The sequence below is a fragment of the Lolium perenne genome, chromosome 3 (genome assembly GCF_019359855.2).
Source record: "Lolium perenne isolate Kyuss_39 chromosome 3, Kyuss_2.0, whole genome shotgun sequence".
NCBI classification, from domain to species: Eukaryota; Viridiplantae; Streptophyta; class Magnoliopsida; order Poales; family Poaceae; genus Lolium; species Lolium perenne.
This window is the reverse complement of record NC_067246.2, coordinates 17,547,295-17,567,256: the sequence shown is the minus strand read 5'-3', so window position 1 is coordinate 17,567,256 and position 19,962 is coordinate 17,547,295.

The window sequence follows — 19,962 nt, the reverse complement described above, 5'->3', positions numbered from 1 at the left end:
GCATACAAATTGTTCATACAAATTCAAATTGTTCAACACAAAGGGATCCCCAATACAAAGGGAACCACAATACAAATTGTTCATACAAATTCAAATTGTTCAACACAAAGGCATCCCCAATACAAATTGTTCAACACAAAGGCATCCCCAATACAAATTGTTCAACACAAAGGGATCCCCAATACAAAGGGAACCACAATACAAATTGTTCATACAAATTCAAATTAGTTGTTCAGAATAAAATCTTTCTCTTGCTCCTGGTGTGACTCGCCGGCCACCACCTTACTCCGGTAACCCTACCAGGGATATTACCGGTGTCTACCTTCCTTTTGCCCTCTTTCTTGTTCTTCTTCTTCTGCAAAGCTTGTGCTTTTTCTTCCGCCATGTAATCTTCGAAGTTAGCATCTATCAGGGCCTTACTACTTTCGAGGCATTATCGACTATACTGTTCCCTCTCCTCTAGACTCATCGGTTGAAGCCATTCTACATCCATCCTGTTCCCTCCGCTCTCGATCCATCGGTTCAATCTCCTCATGTTCAATTGCTGCTTCAATCTCCTCTGCATTTGCTGCTTCAATCTCCTCATGTTGAACTGCTGCTTCAATCTCCTCTGCATTTGCTGCTTCAATCACCTCATGTTGAATTGTTGCTTCAATCTCAAGTTGAATTGCTGCTTCATTCTCCTCTGCATTTTCTGCTCCCGCCTGATCTTCCATTCCAAAAGCTGGGTCAACTCCATTTTTACAAATCCTAGCAATGTGTCCAGGGATTCCACAACGTTTGCACTTACGTTTCGAATCGGTGCACCACCCTCTCGCACTAGCTCGATCCTATTCTTCCTCGGCCTACCTGCGGTCTAGTCAATACCGGAGAGTACAGCTTTGAAGCCCGGATCGACTTTCATCCATTGGTCTTTTCCCAACAAGGTAGGAACATTCATAGCATATGCAGCCCTAAATTTGGCAACAGAGAAATACTCTGACACATACTGATCAACTTCACCATCTTCACCCCCTATAACACTCATGAAAAACAATGCATGTATGCAGGGTATCCCACGGATCTGCCATCCCCTACAATGGCATGTCCTATCAACCAAACTCACTGGATACCTCCACTGCCTGTTTTGACTGTCAGTGTAGGTTACCTCAGCCTCCATTCCTTTTCTGACGCATTGCATCCTCAATTGTTTTGCCCTCTCATGCAAAGACTTAATCAAAGATGGGAGCATGAGATGGCCAACATAATTTGTGGATGCAATTCTTTGACGCAGATCGATCTTTATCATGATCATCTGCCTAATCTTATCAAATATTTGCCACAAAGCATAAGCCCTTTCAATGACTTGACCTTTGAATTGAAACTCTCCGCAAGGTTACTTGTTACATAGTCTACCTTGCAAATTTCATTGAATTGGCTTCTTGACCACACCCTACCATGATGTTCATCCAAGTACTCCTTCACCCTGTGTTTTTGTTTATACAACACATCCAAATGAAACAGATGCTTCCTAGAGCTGCATGTGTATGAAGCTGGCCATAGGTTGTCAAGAAAACTTTACCCTTGAATTTCTTTGTAAAATTCTGTACCAAGTGTCGCATACATTCCCTATGCTCCACTCCAGGGAATACTGCTTCTACCGCAGTCTCCAAACCTTTGCAAGCGTCTGTGTGGATAACAAGTCCTGGTGGATGACCTATAAGATCGCGCAAATTCTGCAGAAACCAAGTCCAACTTTCCTGTGACTCAACCTCCAAAACCCCATAAGCAACAGGGAACATCCAATTATGTCCATCAACCGCAGAGAGCAAGAACTAGCTGTCCTTTAAACCTGCCATGAAGAGCTGATGCATCCACGGCCAAATAAGGCCTGCAACCGTCCAAAAGCCTTTCCAAAGCAAGCTTTGAAACAAACAAAAGCCCTTCTGAAACATTCCTTGTGCATTACCTTCCCGCTTTTCAATTTGTAGGGAACTCGTATGCTTGTCTATCGCTACAACACTGCTTGGACTAGCCATCTCCACTTCAGCTTTGAAAGTGTAAAGCAACTGAAAGCTTTCATTCCATGGACCATTGATCTTGTCAAGAGCCATTTCCTTTGCATAGAACATCCTCATGTAAGGTACTTCCATTTTATACTTCTCAACCACCTTTTTACGAGTGCTGTTGGACCAAGTGAAGGATCTTCTCTCAGCCAATCTAGGATTATATCTGCCAACCACCTAGTCTTCGCTAGCTTTGTTTTCAGCTCTGGCTCTCCCCCTAGAGGTGGACACCTATGGATCTCCTTATTCTTATTTATCTGAAACATAATGATAAGGGATGTCAGTAATAGATAACAAATTTTACACCGTGATCTAAATACACAACCGGTTGGCGTAGTACCCGAACCAAGCTGCTTCGCGCATTGTGGATGCATGCAGCCTAAACCTACACCTTGGGTATGGGCATTTAATTGTGAACCTACCTGGCTCACTTTTAACAACCTCAAAATTATTCTTAGTGAGAATGTGATATGTAGTAATTGCATTACGGCAGTCCATCATCGTTTGAAACACGATGCCTTCTACAAGTGGGGATTCTCCCTGCTCCACTCAATTGTAGGCAAGTCTTCACCTTCGTAATCGGCTAAAACGAGGCTGTCATCATTCTCATTCTTCTCTTCATCATCAGTGTCATCAAATCTGGCACCAAAAGCAATATCTTCCATGTATTGATCCTCCATTGCCTCGCATCGCATCGATCTACCAATTCAGAAACATCAACTCATCCTCATCATCTTGAGGAGGCTGATCCTCAATGTCCGCATCGTCCTCCACAATGACCGTACGAACGATCTGGCTACCACTAGCACTGGGGACAGATGGTGCCGCTGTGGACCTACAAGGAGGGCCATGCGCACACTGTTAGAAGAGGCAAAGCAGCAGAGATGACATGATGCCCGACCACCCGATGATGCCCCGCACCAGAGAGAGATGATGCCCGGCCCCTGTCCACATGGATACGAATTTTACCGAACCGGCAAGAAGCATTCAAAGCAAAAAGAATTCCCAGATCGTCGTCGGAAATTAGTGGAACAAATCTTCCTCCGTGTTGAAATATTCGAAATGAACTGCGTCGTAAGAGCTCCACCAGATCGAGCGCAGATGTTAGCTTTCAAATCCCTCAACGAGATGGTGGTTGCAACCACCGCAGGGAAGAAAAACCCATTCTTATAGCGTTTAGAATCACGCGTATAGCTAGAATCCAGCCTAGCCACCAGCCGAAAAGCCAGCGCTGGATCAATCCTATTCGAAAAGCAACGCAGTTAGTTGAGCAACAACGATTGGCGCTCAAAAACTGCCATCGTTAATTCACATAGGCAGACGATGCTTACCTGTGATGGAATCCATGCGTTAGATCCCTCCGATTCCCAATCTTCTCCGCGGTTGACGCGAACATTTGGCACACCAGATGGACATACAAACTCCACGAAAGGGGTAGATCCAGATCTGGTGGAGGCGGAGCCCTCTCCGCCTCCCGGTGGTGGTGGTGGGGACGGGGGCGGCTCGGCGGCGGACGACGCCATAAGGTAGGAGGGCAGGACGGCGTGGCGGCGGAGGGGCGGTGTGTGAGCTCCTCCAGTATCGGGCGGAGTGGAAAGCTTTGGGTGAGCTCCTCCAGTCAACAGTCAACACAGTTCGAAAGAAACGGTCAATTCAACACCAAGGCGGCTCCCTAGCCGTCACCGGTAACGGTGAAGGCCTCTGACCAGACGGCAACCCTCCCGTCTGAGCGTCTGCGACGGGTTTCAAACTAGAGGGAGGGGAAAACTGAGGAAAAACTAAGGGGCTGGGGAAAACTGAGTACAACTAACGAACCAGGGGCACGAAAATAGAAATCCCTTGAGTAAATGTCATGGTAGTGCTTATGGAGGACATCACGCCGGAGAAAGAACCGCGCAAAAGGTTCTACAATCAGGTTTTTATTGGCCAACTCTCTTCAAGGATGCGAGAAAGTTTATTTTATCTTGTGATGAATGCCAAAGGGTTGGAAATATCTCCAGACGCAATGAAATGCCTATGAATTATACTCTTGTTATTGAACCGTTCGATTGTTGGGGATTTGACTTCATGGGACCTTTTCCCTCTTCAGAAGGTAACACTCATATACTTGTTGTTGTTGATTATGTTACTAAATGGGTGGAAGCCATAACTACAAAAAGTGATGATGGTGAGACCTCTTTAAGAATGCTTTTAGATATTATTTTTCCTAGATTTGGAGTGCCTAGATATATTATGACAGATGGAGGTTCTCATTTTATTCATGGTGGTTTTAGAAAAACTCTTGCTAAATATGGTATTAATCATAGAATTGCTTCCACTTATCATCCTCAAACTAGTGGGCAAGTAGAATTATCAAATAGAGAGATTAAATCTATCTTGCAAAAGACTGTTAATAAAACTAGAAAGAATTGGGCTAGTAAATTGAAGGATGCACTATGGGCTTATAGAACTGCTTATAAAAACCCCATGGGAATGTCACCTTATAAAATGGTTTATGGAAAAGCTTGTCATTTACCTTTAGAACTAGAGCACAAAGCTTATTGGGCTGTTAGAGAACTAAATAAAGATCCTAAACTAGCCGGTAATAAGAGGTTGCTGCAATTAAGTTCTCTAGATGAATGGAGAAGTGAAGCTTATGAAAATGCTAAACTCTTTAAAGAGAAAGTTAAGAAATGGCATGATAGAAGGATTATCAAAAGAGAGTTTAATATTGGGGATAAAGTCCTATTGTATCGGTCTCGTCTCAGATTCTTTGCATGGAAATTACTCTCGAAATGGGAAGGACCATATGTTGTCGAGGAGGTGTATCGTTCAGGAGCAATTAAAATTAGCTCTCTCCAAGGCAATGCTACACAAGTGGTGAATGGACAAAGACTTAAGCATTATATCTCGGGTGATTCTTATAATGTTGATGTTGATATTATTCAAGTGGAAACACCGGAGGCTTTCATCAAAGGACAAATTGATAGTCCGCCAGAGTTCGACTTTGAATAGGTAACAGTACTGGTAATAAAAAGTCCGCGTTTTACTTTCCGAACAATGTTTTTGCTATTTTTCGAAAATATGAAAAATTACGAGATCGAAACGGAGTGGAGGAGACGCACGAGGGCGTGCCCCCATAGGCCGGCGCGGGCCCCAGCCTGGCCGCGCCGCCCTATGAGCTGGCCGCCTCGTCGCCCCTTTCCGACTCCGGTTCGACCTGGTACTTTCCGTTTGTTGTGAAATTTTTTGCTATATAATCCCCCGGACCCCTGGAGGTCCGTATATCGTTTTCTCGACGTGTTTTGTTTCGAGCTGTTTCTGCCAGGATCTATTTTCAATCTAGGAGCACCATGGCCTCCGACAACAAGGGCAAAGGGCCTTCGAAGGAAGAAGTAAAAAGGGTGTCGTCAAAACAAGAGCAACAAGCTGTTGGGAGTAAGCAAATCTTGGTGGGATCTGTTGACACTCGACGTTCTTTCTCTCATAACTTGCAGGGACCCTTACCACCTGCTCTTGGCCTCGACTCTTTCCCTGTGCTGGAAGAAGCTCTACGGACTACCGATGAGTTTTGTGGTCAATATCGGGCTCTAAGAAGAGAAGTGGAGATACTCCAGGAGGAGAATTACCGACTCCATAGAATTCTAGAATATTACTCGATACCCATCACAAGGTCGCCACCGCCAACTTCATATAATAATGAATCTCTTCGAGTCTTAGTGCAGAATTGCCAAGCTGAGAAACTGAAGCTGAAGGAGATCTGTAAGAAGCGCGAGAGGAATTCATCACCACCATCGCCAAAGGAGTAATTCATCATCGGTATTGGCATCCCCTTGGTTTGTTCCAAGCTTGGGGGAGTGCCGCGGTATCACATCATCACTACCTTTTACTTTTTACTATCAAGTAGTGTCATATCATGAGTAGGGAAGTTATCATATAAGATGGGTTGCAGTGTGGAAGTATCTCTCCTTTAGTTGGTTGTCTATGTATCCCTTGGTGTGAGTTATCGTTATGAAATATTAATGAGAAGTCTTATCATTTACATATTGCACACCTTATTTTAGTTTGCAATTTCTATTATATGATTGATCTTGATTTTAGTATTGGTACCACTTTGGGAGCATTGAGTAAATCCATTTGGTTTTGGCAAACTTAGCAATGGTCAATAGCAACAACACTTTGAGTTTAAGAAGAATAGAGGAAATACATGTAGAAGATGTTATTATCTTTCTTATCAGTTCTTAGCTTAGTATTCTGAAGTTAAAATTGTTTGTGCTTACAAGGAAGATGCATGATTGTTTCTATCACATGTATATTTGTTTGTTTCCTTCAACTCTTGTGCTTGCTAATTAACCTTGCTAGCCAAAGACCTGTACTGAGAGGGAATGCTTCTCGTACATCCAAACCTCAACCCAAACCTATGCCATTTGTGTCCACCATATCTACCTACTACATGGTATTTCTCCGCCATTCCAAAGTAAATTGCTTGAGTGCTACCTTTAAAATTTCTATTCTTTACCTCTACAATATATAGCTCATGGGACAAATAGCTTAAAAACTATCGTGGTGAAGAATATGTACTTATGTGTCTTATTTCTTAGTAAGTTGCTTGTTGAGCGGTAACCATGTTTTCTGGGGACGCCATCAACTCTTTTACCTTTGTTGAATATCATGTGAGTTGCTATGCATGTTCGTCTTGTCTGAAGTAAGGGAGGTTTTCACAATCAAATGGTTTGAGTATGCATACTGTTAGAGAAGAACATTGGGCCGCTAACTAAAGCCATGATGCATGGTGGAATTTTCAGTATGGACAACTAATCCTCAATCTCTTATGAGAATAATAATTGTTGTTGAATGCTTATGCATTAAAGAGGAGTCCATTATCTGTTGTCTATGTTGTCCCGGTATGGATGTCTAAGTTGAGAATAATCAAAAGCGAGAAATCCAATGCGAGCTTTCTCCTTAGACCTTTGTACAGGCGGCATAGAGGTACCCCTTTGTGACACTTGGTTGAAACATATGCTATGCAATGATAATCTGTGTTAACCCAAGCTAATTAGGACAAGGTGCGAGCACTATTAGTATACTATGCATGAGGCTTGCAACTTATAAGATGTCTTATACATAACACATATGCTTTATTACTACCGTTGACAAAATTGTTTCTTGTTTTCAAAATGAAAAGCTCTAGCACAAAAATAGTAATCCATGCTTCCCTCTGCGAAGGGCCTGTCTTTTACCTTATGTTGAGTCAGTAAACCTATTTCCCTTCATCTCAAGCAAGCATTTTAGTTGTTGTGATCAAACAATTATATTGTGATTTGCTTCATCATGTCTTTTATTCTTCCTTGTTTAGTACAAGTTTTATCTGAATGAATATGGCTTTGCAAGTTATTAATGATCATTATGATTGAGTATGCAAGATGAGCCACATAAGTTTTAATATGAGAGCGCGGCTCAATAGATAAGTATAATCTGTTAACTGTTCTTTGACCAAGAACGAAGTTTGCCATCACCAACTATGATTTCTTATGCACCTTTATTTGTGATTACCTTATACTTGTTTCAAGTTAAGTTATATGAGGAAGTTGTTTACTAGAATGACTTGTGTGAATGAATATGATGCTTCTTGTCCGTATTTTATTTATCGACTCTTCACTCCATACACATGTGGTCCTGTTTACCGAGTTCAGTTTCGCTTGGGGACAAGCGAAGTCTAAGCTTGGGGGGAGTTGATACGTCCAATTTGCATCACTATTTTGTATCATAATTTGCTGTTATTCATTGATATATTTCATGTTTGGACACAATACTTATGTTATTTCATCTATTTTGCATGTTTCATCATTATTGGAGGATCAAGCACCGGAGCCAGGATTCTGCTGGAAAAATCACCGTCAGAACGCAATATTTCGGAAGATCAACTGTGGAAGGAAATTATACCAAAAATCCTATTTTTCCAGATGACGGAGAAAGCCAGAAGGGGAAGCCGAGAAGACCCAAGGTGGGGCAAGACCACAGGCCGGCGCGGCCCATGGCCTGGCCGCGCCACCTTGTGCTGTGGGGGCCCCACAGCCCCTTTCGCCTCCTTTTCTTCGCGAAATCCTTCGTCCCGAAGACCTAAGCCACAAAGGGTTCCTCACGAAGAGTCACAGCCGCCTCTGCGGGGCGGAGAACACCAGAGAGAAAAGAGCTCTCCGGCGGGCAGGAATCCGCCGGGGAAATTCCCTCCCGGAGGTGGAAATCGACGCCATCGTCATCGTCATCGAGCTGGACATCATCTCCATCACCACTGTCGTCATCATCATCATCATCATCATCATCATCATCACCGCCATCTCCACCGCTGCACCTCGTCACCGCTGTAACAATTTGGGTTTGATCTTGATTGTTTGATAGGGGAAACTCTCCCGGTATTGATTTCTACTTGTTATTGATGCTATTGAGTGAAACCGTTGAACCAAGGTTTATGTTCAGATTGTTATTCATCATCATATCACCTCTGATCATGTTCCATATGATGTCTCGTGAGTAGTTCGTTTAGTTCTTGAGGACATGGGTGAAGTCTAAATGTTAGTAGTGAATTATGGTTGAGTAATATTCAATGTTATGATATTTACGTTGTGGTGTCATTCTTCTAGTGGTGTCGTGTGAACGTCGACTACACGATACTTCACCATTTATGGGCGTAGGGGAATACATCTTGTACTCGTTTGCCAATTGCGGGGTTGCCGGAGTGACAGAAACCTGAGCCCCCGTTGGTATATCGATGCAGGAGGGATTGCAGGATCTTAGAGTTTAAGGCTGTGGTTAGATTTATCTTAATTACCTTCTTGTAGTTGCGGATGCTTGCAAGGGGTATAATCACAAGTATGTATTAGTCCTAGGAAGGGCGGTGCATTAGCATAGGTTCACCCACATAACACTTATCAAAACAATGAAGATTATTTAGCTACATGAAGCGAAAGCACTAGACTAAATTCCCGTGTGTCCTCAAGAACGTTTGGTCATTATAAGTAAACAAACCGGCTTGTCCTTTGTGCTAAAAAGGATTGGGCCACTCGCTGCAATTATTTCTCTCGCATTTTACTTACTTGTACTTTATTCATCTGTTACATCAAAACCCCCTGAATACTTGTCTGTGAGCATTTACAGTGAATCCTTCATCGAAACTGCTTGTCAACACCTTCTGCTCCTCGTTGGGTTCGACACTCTTATTTATCGAAAGTACTACGATACACCCCCTATACTTGTGGGTCATCAGACCCCTTTGATGAACTTTGGCTTGTCTACCCTTTTCTCATAAGGGCATGATACGTCCAAAACGTATCTATTTTCCCGAACACTTTTGCTATTGTTTTGCCTCTAATTTGTGTATTTTGGATGCAACTAACACGGACTAACGCTGTTTTCAGCAGAACTGTTCTGGTGTCTCGTTTTTGTGCAGAAATCCAACTTTCAGGAAAACCTCGGGATTTTGACGAAAGGGCCTATTTTCCCAGAATACTGACGGAGCCAGAAGGACAAGTAAGGTGGAGGCCCGAGGGCCCCACACCATAGGGCGGCGCGGCCCAGGGGGGCCCGCGCGGCCCTGTGGTGTGGCCCCCTCGGCTGGCCTCCGACGCCCTCCTTCGGACTACTTATTCGCCTCGACCTAAAAACGCACGGGGAGAAGTCGAAGTCGCCAGAAACCCTCCAGAACGCCGCCACATCGCGAAACTCCGTCTCGGGAGCCAGAAGTCTCCGTTCTGGCACTCCGCCGGGACAGGGAATTGGAGGAGATCATCACCGCCATCACCGCCAACGCCTCTCCATCAACCAGCCATGTTTCCCCCATCCATGTGTGAGTAATTCCCCCGCTGTAGGCCGAAGGGGATGGTAGGGATTGGATGAGATTGGTCATGTAATAGCATAAGATTGTTAGGGCATAGTGCCTAGTGTCCGTAGATGGTACTTTTATGATATTGTTGCAACTTGTTATGCTTAATGCTTGTCACTAGGGCCCGAGTGCCATGATCTCAGATCTGAACATGTTATTATTTCATCATGATATTCGTTGTTTATGATCTTACCTGCAAGTTGTATACACATGTCGCTGTCCGGAACCAATGGCCCCGAAGTGACAGAAATCGGGACAACCGGAGGGAATGGTAGCGACGTGAGGATCACATGTGTTCACGGAGTGTTAATGCTTTGCTCCGGTACTCTATTAAAAGGAGTACCTTAATATCCAGTAGTTTCCCTTGAGGCCCGGCTGCCACCGGCTGGTAGGACAAAAGATGTTGTGCAAGTTTCTCATTGCGAGCACGTACGACTATAATTGGAACACATGCCTATTGATTGATTAGTACTTGGATACCGTTTTATTATTATCTGCAAATGCCCTGCTATGATTGTTACATGAGTTTCTCTCATCCATGCAACGCCCGTCATCCGTCCCCGTGCCTATAGTATTTTAATCCTGCTGTTTACTAAAATCACTACTGCTGTCTTTGTTACTCTGCTGCTGTTATTTTACTACTGCTACTACTATAAAACTGTTACTACTGATAAACTCTTGCGAGCAAGTCTGTTTCCAGGTGCAGCTGAATTGACAACTCCGCTGTTAAGGCTTTCAAGTGTTTTTTGTCTCCCCTTGTGTCGAATCAATAAATTGGGTAATACTTCCCTCGAAGACTGTTGCGATCCCCTATACTTGTGGGTCATCAAGACTATTTTCTGGCGCCGTTGCCGGGGAGCATAGCTTTATTTGGAAGTTCACTTGGATTGATATTGTTCGCTGCAAATTCTCCATCATGGGTAAAACTCGCGATACTAAGGTCGCCATATTACCATCCACTACAAGAAAAGGTACAACTCTGAGTACCTCAGCTGCTCTTGATTCACCATCTGTGATTGATAAACTTGTTTCACCACCACATGCTTCAAATGCTGGTACTTCTACTGAATCTGAAAACTCTCATAATACTGATAATATGTCTGCTGTGCTTGATGATAGTGGTTCATTGGGAACTTTTCTAGATGCTAAAATTGCTAGGTCTAGACAAATTGAAAATGCTGAAACTCCTGATGTTACTACACCTGTTAATTCACCTGAACTTGAATACTCTAGTGATGATCTTGATGAAGATTATGTGGAACTTGATGATGATTTTATTGAAAAATGCAATGCTACTACTGATGCAAGAAAGATTAAAAAGTTGCTTGCAGAACATACTGTTAGATATAAACTGCCTCCTGATCCTAAATTTGCCACATCTCCTATAAACATTAGGGATAAAGATTATGATTTTTCTCTTGATTTATCTCATATAGCTATTGTTGAGAAAACACCTTTTTGTGGTACTGAAAAAGAAAGTGCTGTTGAACACATGACTGAGTTATCTACTTTGAGTAGCTTGTTTTCTGATGATGTTAAGAAGCGTACTTACTTTTTTGCTAAAATCTTTCCATTCTCATTAAAGGATGACGCTAAAACTTGGTATAATAGTTTGCCACCTAGTTCTATTAAAAGTCCAAAAGAATTGCTTGCTGTTTTCTTTCGGAAATACTTTCCTGCTAGTGCTCAACATGCTGCTTTGCAGAGAGTTTATAATTTTGATCAGGGAGATGAAGAGAAATTGCCTGAGGCTTGGGCGAGATTTTGCTCTCTTATTAGAGCTCTGCCTGACCATGATTTGGAAAAGCATGATTTACTTGATATATTTTATAGTGGACTAACCATTGAGTCTAGGGCATACCTGGATAGTTGTGCTGGTTGTGTTTTCAGGAAAAGAACCTGCAGACGCTGAAGAATTATTGGCTAAAATAGGCCGGAATTATGATGATTGGACTACGCCTGAACCAACTCCAACGCCAATAGTGAAGAAGAGGGGTTTAATTAAATTGAATGATGAAGATATGAGGGAAGCCAAGAAGTCTCTCAAGGAGAAAGGTATTAAATCTGAAGATGTGAAGAATCTACCTCCCATAGAAGATATATGTGAGACAATTTCCCCTTCATCCATGATTGAGGTAAACTCCCTTCAACGCTTTACTAGAGAAGATATTCCGTATTCAAAACCTCCTGCACAATGCTTAGATGAGTTTGATAATTATATTGTTAAGCAAGAAAATTTTAATATGAGGGTAGAGAATCATTTAATGGAAAATTCTCAAGCTATTAGTCAATTGCATGATATTGTGGAGAGAACCTCCAATGATGTTAAGATGCTTGTTAAACATTTTCATATGGTTCAAACTCAAATTGATCAACTCACTAAAGTGCAAAATGACTTGCTAGGAAATAATTCTAAAGAAAAACATGCTTATGAAGTAACAACTAGAGGTGGTGTTTCTACCCAGGATCCTCTATATCCTGAAGGGCATCCCAAAAGAATTGAACAAGATTCTCAACGCATTGAACCTAGAGCTCCATCTAAGGAAAAGAAGAAGAAACATAAAAATGTTGTAGAATCCTCTGAACCTGCTAATGATCCTAATAGTATTTCTATTTCTGATGCTAAAACTGAAAGTGGTAATGAACATGATAAAGATAATGATAAGAATGATACTCCTGATAAAGAAGAGGTTGAAAAAGAACCTGAAAAGCATGCTAAAAATAAAAAGTATACTAAAGAAGATTTTATTGCTGAGAAACATGGTAATGAAAGAGAACCTTGGGTGCAAAAGCAAATGCCTTTTCCTGCTAAGAAACTAAAATCAAAGGAAGAGGAACACTATAATAAATTTTGTGATTGGATGAAACCTTTATTCTTGCAAATCCCTTTGACTGATGCTATTAAATTGCCTCCTTATTCAAAGTATATGAAAGATATTGTTACTAACAAAAGGAAAATCCCCAATGAGGAAATTTCCACTATGCTTGCTAATTACTCTTTCAATGGCAAAGTTCCAATGAAGTTGGGCGACCCAGGTATACCTACTATTCCTTGTTCTATTAAGAATAATTATGTTAAAACTGCTCTATGTGATTTGGGAGCCGGTGTTAGTGTTATGCCTTTTTCTCTTTATAAGAGACTTTACTTAGACAAGTTGATACCTACTGATATATCTTTGCAAATGGCTGATAAATCTACTGCTATTCCTGTTGGTATATGTGAGGATGTTCCTGTTCAAGTTACTAATAACTGCTTGATATTAACTGATTTTGTTGTGTTGGAAATGCCTGAAGACGATAATATGTCTATTATTCTTGGGAGACCTTTTCTTAACACCGCAGGGGCTGTTATTGATTGCAATAAAGGAAAGGTTACTTTCAATGTTGATGATAAGGAACACACCGTCTATTTCCTCAAGAGGATTGAAAAAGCGTGCGGAGTTAATACTATTTCTAATGTGAGAACTATCAAAGTGGGAACTATTGATTGTCCTATATATGAGCCTAAAGAAGAATATCAAACTCTTGTGATTGGATCCATATCAATACAATTCAAGGTAACATGATTGATTTGAGGTTTATTTCTTCATATGCTATGTAAAATTTATTTGGTGGCAAGACTTGATCAACCTTGTTAACAAATACATCTTATATGCATAGAGGAGGTAAACAACATCTCTTTCTTCCTCCACTTGCTCTAGTTGTTGTAGCACTTTTATTTTGCAAAGTTCCTTAGTTGATTAGAGATTTCAAAATTTTCCTGGCCAGTAATAATAAACTTAATACCCAGAAATGTGCATTTTTCAAAATTTTCAAAAATTCGCGAAAATTACACCGTTGGTCCTATTTTTCGACGAGGCACCTGGGAGCACCAGAGGATGACCTGTGGGGCACCACAGGGTGCCACACCACAGGCCGGCGCGGCCAGCAAGGGGGGCGCGCCACCCTGTGGTGTGGGCCCCTCCTTGCCCCACTACATCATCTCTTCCTCCCAGCACCTTCTCTCTCCCGAAAAAACTCGAACCAATTTTCTCTCACTCGCGTTTTTGCTCAAGAGCTCAGGATTTTTCAATCTCTTTGCTCAGCCCAGATTTCTGCCCGAAATTTGGCATATTTGCTCTCCGGTATGTGACTCCTCCGCCTATCCAAGTAGAATTTTGTTTGGTTGAGTATATTTTGAATATTTTGCTGCTGTAGGTAACATGTTTAGTGAGCTTGCATGCTTGTTCTAAGTGGTAGAAACTAGTTTTGATGCATGATTAGTACTCTAGCAAGTTCCTATAGTAGTTTCCCTCAATTATATGTCACCAAATCAAGTTTTATATTGATTGTTGAAAATTTCAGAAAATGAAGAAGTTCAAATTTGGAGAATTGTTCAAGAAGGGAACAACCAGCACCGGGAGGCCTTCTAGGACCGCCACCCAAATTAGGCGATCGTACAATGAGGACATCATCGCGCCTAGCTTCGCGCCCGAAGAGGACAATGGGCCTCCTAACGCCTCATCCTTCCCGTGTTATGATTTTCTGACAAATGCAGGGATATTGGATGATTTCTTCACCCTTGTCAACAGGGCGGGTTTAACCACCTACGTTGGAGATGAAAGGGAGCAATACTACATGCTCACCAAAATTTTCGTCGAGAGCTTCAAGTTTCAAAACTCGCAATATAATCCGACGGTTGCATTCAAGGTCTATGGTAATCCCGTTACTATGGAATTGGAAGAATTTTGTCGTGCATTGGATATTGCCCCTGTAGGTAAAGCAAGGAGGATTGATGACAACCCCCGAGACTTGTTGGAGCTCTATCGAGGGATCACCAATGATGACTGTCGCACCATTCAGCGGGGCAAGATAAGGAACATTCAACTCCCCGCCATTAAATATTTTGCATATTACATTGCCACTAGCATTCTTGGTAGGGAGAACACTAGCAATATTTCTAGTTACCATCTTGCTTTCTTGAATATTGCACTTACTGGACGGACATCTTATCATCTTGGCTCTCTTATTGCTCGCCGCCTGTCTAACAGGGGCCTATTTTTGGAGGAACTATTGCACTGCGCATTTTAACATATTTAGAGCTTCTTATTGATCCTAATGATGTGCCATTAACCCCTAGGAGGCTTGATCTCACTGCTATGAAAAGCCATCATTTTGTTACCACTGATTCCACTGTAGATAATATGGTCTATAGAATGTTGTTTGCTGACGGGGATGAGAAAGAAATCCCTCTTCCCCAACTGGGTTTGTTCAGTATTGACAGGGAACCATGGTCGCGCACTAAGGAGGAGGTGGATGAACATATGAAGATACAAGATTTCCACCAGCAGCATGACTCCGAGGACGCTGAGCCCTCTTACGACTGCACCGTCATGTATCCGGGTGTTTCTTCTAGCACATATCCGGAATATGATCCATCTTCGTCGTACTACGGGGATACTACTTCATGGCCTCGATGGGATTGAACTCCACTTAGGCCAAAAGCCTAAGCTTGGGGGGAGGTATACCGGCATCACTCATTCTTTGCATATTATGGTTGCTGGATACTTGTATATACTTGTTTAGTTTGTTTGAGTGGTTTTCTAATGAGAGGAAGATGATATTTGGGGAAGTGCTGCCTGAAAACAGATTCTGGGCTGTTACCGTAAAAATTCGTGCGCACAGCCAGAACGTTATTTTGAGTTGCAAATTTTTGTGCAGGTTCCCCAGGTTATTATCTAACTTTCATTTGTTGAACACTTTTTGAACTGAGCAACGTAAGATTTTTGTAAAAATCGATTTCCGTACTGCTGTTAGGTTTTGGCAGATTTCTGCCATTCCGTTTTTCTGTGTTTCTTTTAGTTTGCTATTTCTTGTTCTTGCTTTGTTTCTTTCCTAAAACACAAAAAGACCAAAAATATTTCTGTTGTTTCTCTTCATCATTTGTTTATCTTGGTTTCTTGCATTTGTTTCGCTTTATTTGCTATTGTTAGTTTGCTATAAGAAAACCCAAAAAGATTTTGCTTCGTTTGCTTGTTTTCTTTTGTTCTTGTTCTCAAATTCGAAAACACCAAAAATATTTGCTGTTCTTCTTTGGTTTGTAAAGTTCATCATGAGTTCAATGGTCTTCGGTGGCTGGAGCGTGGTTTTCATTTCATATTATCCAAGCTACACAAGTGAAAAGGCAATAATGACGATCTACGACAATCTGATTGTGGTGAGAGGCTGGTATGAACTCTATTTGTTTTCATTTTTGTACATATACTCATCCATGTGAGCATGCTTAGTTGGTTCATGTGAGGTATATGTTATTTAAGAAAGTCTAGTAGTTCATGATCTCTCATGATTAGCTCCAATTTATTAATATGAGTAGCATGTCATGAATGTTTGCTTGCATTGTTTTATTCATAAGTAAGTATGGCATTGTGGTATCCTCCTCTGAATAATTCATTTATATCGACTTGGCACGTGCTCACGCATGCATATGACTGAACAAAAGTCAATTAAGCCTCAATGATTTACATTGCTTCAGAGTTCTTGTATCACTTTTATACCTCAGTTAATTTATTTTGCCGCAAGCATGATTATGACAGTTATTGCTCTCTTGATTTGTCGCTCCCTAGTCTTTTGCTAGCCTTCACTTGTACTGAGCGGGAACGCTGCTCGTGCCTCCAAACACATGAAAACCAAGTTATTCCAGAGTGTCCACCATAAATACCTATGCATGGCATTTCAAACCATTCCAAAGTAAATTCTCATGCGCTACCTTTAAAATCTTCAAAATGCTTCTTAATTTGTGTTAATGTTTCATAGCTCATGAGGAAGTATGTGGTGTTTAGCTTTCAACCTTGTCATTTACTTTTGACGGACTCTCATATGGAATAGTGGCACATCCGCTTATCCAATAATTTTGCAAAAAGAGCTGGCAATGGGATTCCCAGTCCCGAATTAATTAACTTAAATAGACACTCCTCCATGGTTTGTGATTGTTGGACGGCACCCGAAGGATTCGGTTAGCCATGGCTTGTGTAAGCAAAGGTTGGGGGGAGTGTCCTCATCATAATAAAACTAAATTAAAAAGGCACTCCTTCATGGTATGAGATTGTTGGCAGGCACCCGAGGATTCGGTTAGCCATGGTTTGTGTAAGAAAGGTTGGAAGGAGTGCCACATAAAAATGCAAATAATTCATGGGAGCTGCTCTTGAAAGTCCGGTTGGCGAGGTAGTTGGTGTACCCATTACCATTCATTGACAACAACAAACACCTCTCAAAATAATTTTCCTCCTGCTTTACAAATGAAAAGCTCTAGCGCATGTTAATCCCTGCTTCCCTCTGCGAAGGGTCAATCTTTTACTTTTATGTTGTGTCTCCATCCTTTCTTTGAGCACTTTCTTGAGAGCACAACTGTCATTCTTAGTATAATATGCTTGTCTCAAAATATGATTGATTGTGGTATAACTTTGATGCTTTTATCTTTGACAATCACTACTTCTAGTCTTTCTATGAACTCCAGAGGTGCCCGGGCATTTATGTTTTGCCGATCAAATACAGGCAAGCGAGATACCACTTTATCATACTCTCTTATGAACATTGCAATCCTGCCTATATACATGATTCATGATGCTTATTATTAATTGTTGGTACCTTTTCATGATTGACATAGCTATTAGATGATCTTATTTGCATGTATCTTATTATGAACTGCTTAAGTATTATCCATATCATGAGAATATATACATCATATGAGCAAATGTGTTCGTGAAAGTTCTTTTATCGCTCAGTTGTTAACTGAATTGCTTGAGGACAAGCAATAAGCTAAGCTTGGGGGGAGTTGATACGTCCAAAACGTATCTACTTTCCCAAACACTTTTGCTATTGTTTTGCCTCTAATTTGTGTATTTTGGATGCAACTAACACGGACAAACGCTGTTTTCAGCAGAACTGTTCTGGTGTCTCGTTTTTGTGCAGAAATCCAACTTTCAGGAAAAACCTCGGGATTTTGACGAAAGGGCCTATTTTCCCAGAATACTGACGGAGCCAGAAGGACAAGTAAGGTGGAGGCCCGAGGGCCCCACACCATAGGGCGGCGCGGCCCAGGGGGGGCCCGCGCGGCCCTGTGGTGTGGCCCCCTCGGCTGGCCTCCGACGCCCCCCTTCGGACTACTTATTCGCCTCGACCTAAAAACGCACGGGGAGAAGTCGAAGTCGCGTAAACCCTCCAGAACGCCGCCACATCGCGAAACTCCGTCTCGGGAGCCAGAAGTCTCCGTTCTGGCACTCCGCCGGGACGGGGAATTGGAGGAGATCATCACCGCCATCACCGCCAACGCCTCTCCATCAACCAGCCATGTTTCCCCCATCCATGTGTGTGTAATTCCCCCGCTGTAGGCCGAAGGGGATGGTAGGGATTGGATGAGATTGGTCATGTAATATCATAAGATTGTTAGGGCATAGTGCCTAGTGTCCGTAGATGGTACTTTTATGATATTGTTGCAACTTGTTATGCTTAATGCTTGTCACTAGGGCCCGAGTGCCATGATCTCAGATCTGAACATGTTATTATTTCATCATGATATTCGTTGTTTATGATCTTACCTGCAAGTTGTATACACATGTCGCTGTCCGGAACCAATGGCCCCGAAGTGACAGAAATCGGGACAACCGGAGGGAATGGTAGCGACGTGAGGATCACATGTGTTCACGGAGTGTTAATGCTTTGCTCCGGTACTCTATTAAAAGGAGTACCTTAATATCCAGTAGTTTCCCTTGAGGCCCGGCTGCCACCGGCTGGTAGGACAAAAGATGTTGTGCAAGTTTCTCATTGCGAGCACGTACGACTATAATTGGAACACATGCCTATTGATTGATTAGTACTTGGATACCGTTTTATTATTATCTGCAAATGCCCTGCTATGATTGTTACATGAGTTTCTCTCATCCATGCAACGCCCGTCATCCGTCCCCGTGCCTACAGTATTTTAATCCTGCTGTTTACTAAAATCACTACTGCTGTCTTTGTTACTCTGCTGCTGTTATTTCACTACTGCTACTGCTATAAAACTGTTACTACTGATAAACTCTTGCGAGCAAGTCTGTTTCCAGGTGCAGCTGAATTGACAACTCCGCTGTTAAGGCTTTCAAGTGTTCTTTGTCTCCCCTTGTGTCGAATCAATAAATTGGGTAATACTTCCCTCGAAGACTGTTGCGATCCCCTATACTTGTGGGTCATCAGGGCACTCATTTGCAAAGTGGCTATCTTCATCACAATTGTAGCAAGTTCTCTTCTTCTTCTTATCATTGAGAAGCATTGGGAACTTTGCCTTGTACTTCTTGGCAAAGAAAGCAAAGTCGGTAGCGATGTCGCTAGTTGAAGTCATCTCTTCATCTTCTCCAATTTCATAGTCTTCTTTGCTTCCATGGTCGGCTCTAGCTTTGAGAGCAAGGTTGTGTGACGCTTCATGGGTGTGCGAGGCTTCATCAACACGGTTCATTGCCTTGAGCCTCTTCCCTGCTTTGGCCATGTTTTCATTGGCGGCCACATAAGAAACTAGATCATCGGAGTTGAGGTCGGCACTCTTGGTCATGATTTGCAAGTTGAGTGCAAGGTTGGTGTCTTCTTGATTGACGGCAATCATGGCAATGACCTTGGATTTTATGAATGCTTCATTCATCTCGAAACCGTCGTTGTACTTCTCAGCACCAAGTCCTTTGACCCTTACTCTAAGGGCACCAAGCCTAGCATAGGCATCGGCCACGGATTCTCCATCTCGAATCATGAACTGGTGGGCCTCTTGCTTCGCGGTCTCATAGAGAGCTGATTGGATCAAATCGGTTCCCTCTTGGAGTACTATGATTCGATCCCACAACTCTTTAGCGGAGACAATGTCATCAACTTGATCAAGGAGCTTGCGGTTGATGCCACTTCTGATCTTGTCACGTGCGGAGGCATTGAGTTGACGGTTGTAGAACTCGGTTGATGTCAACCGAATAGGATCTTGTGGCTCCCGATGTCCATGAACAATGATCTCCCATAGCTCCACACTGCAGCTGCGAATATGAGATTCCATAGCAGATTTCCAAA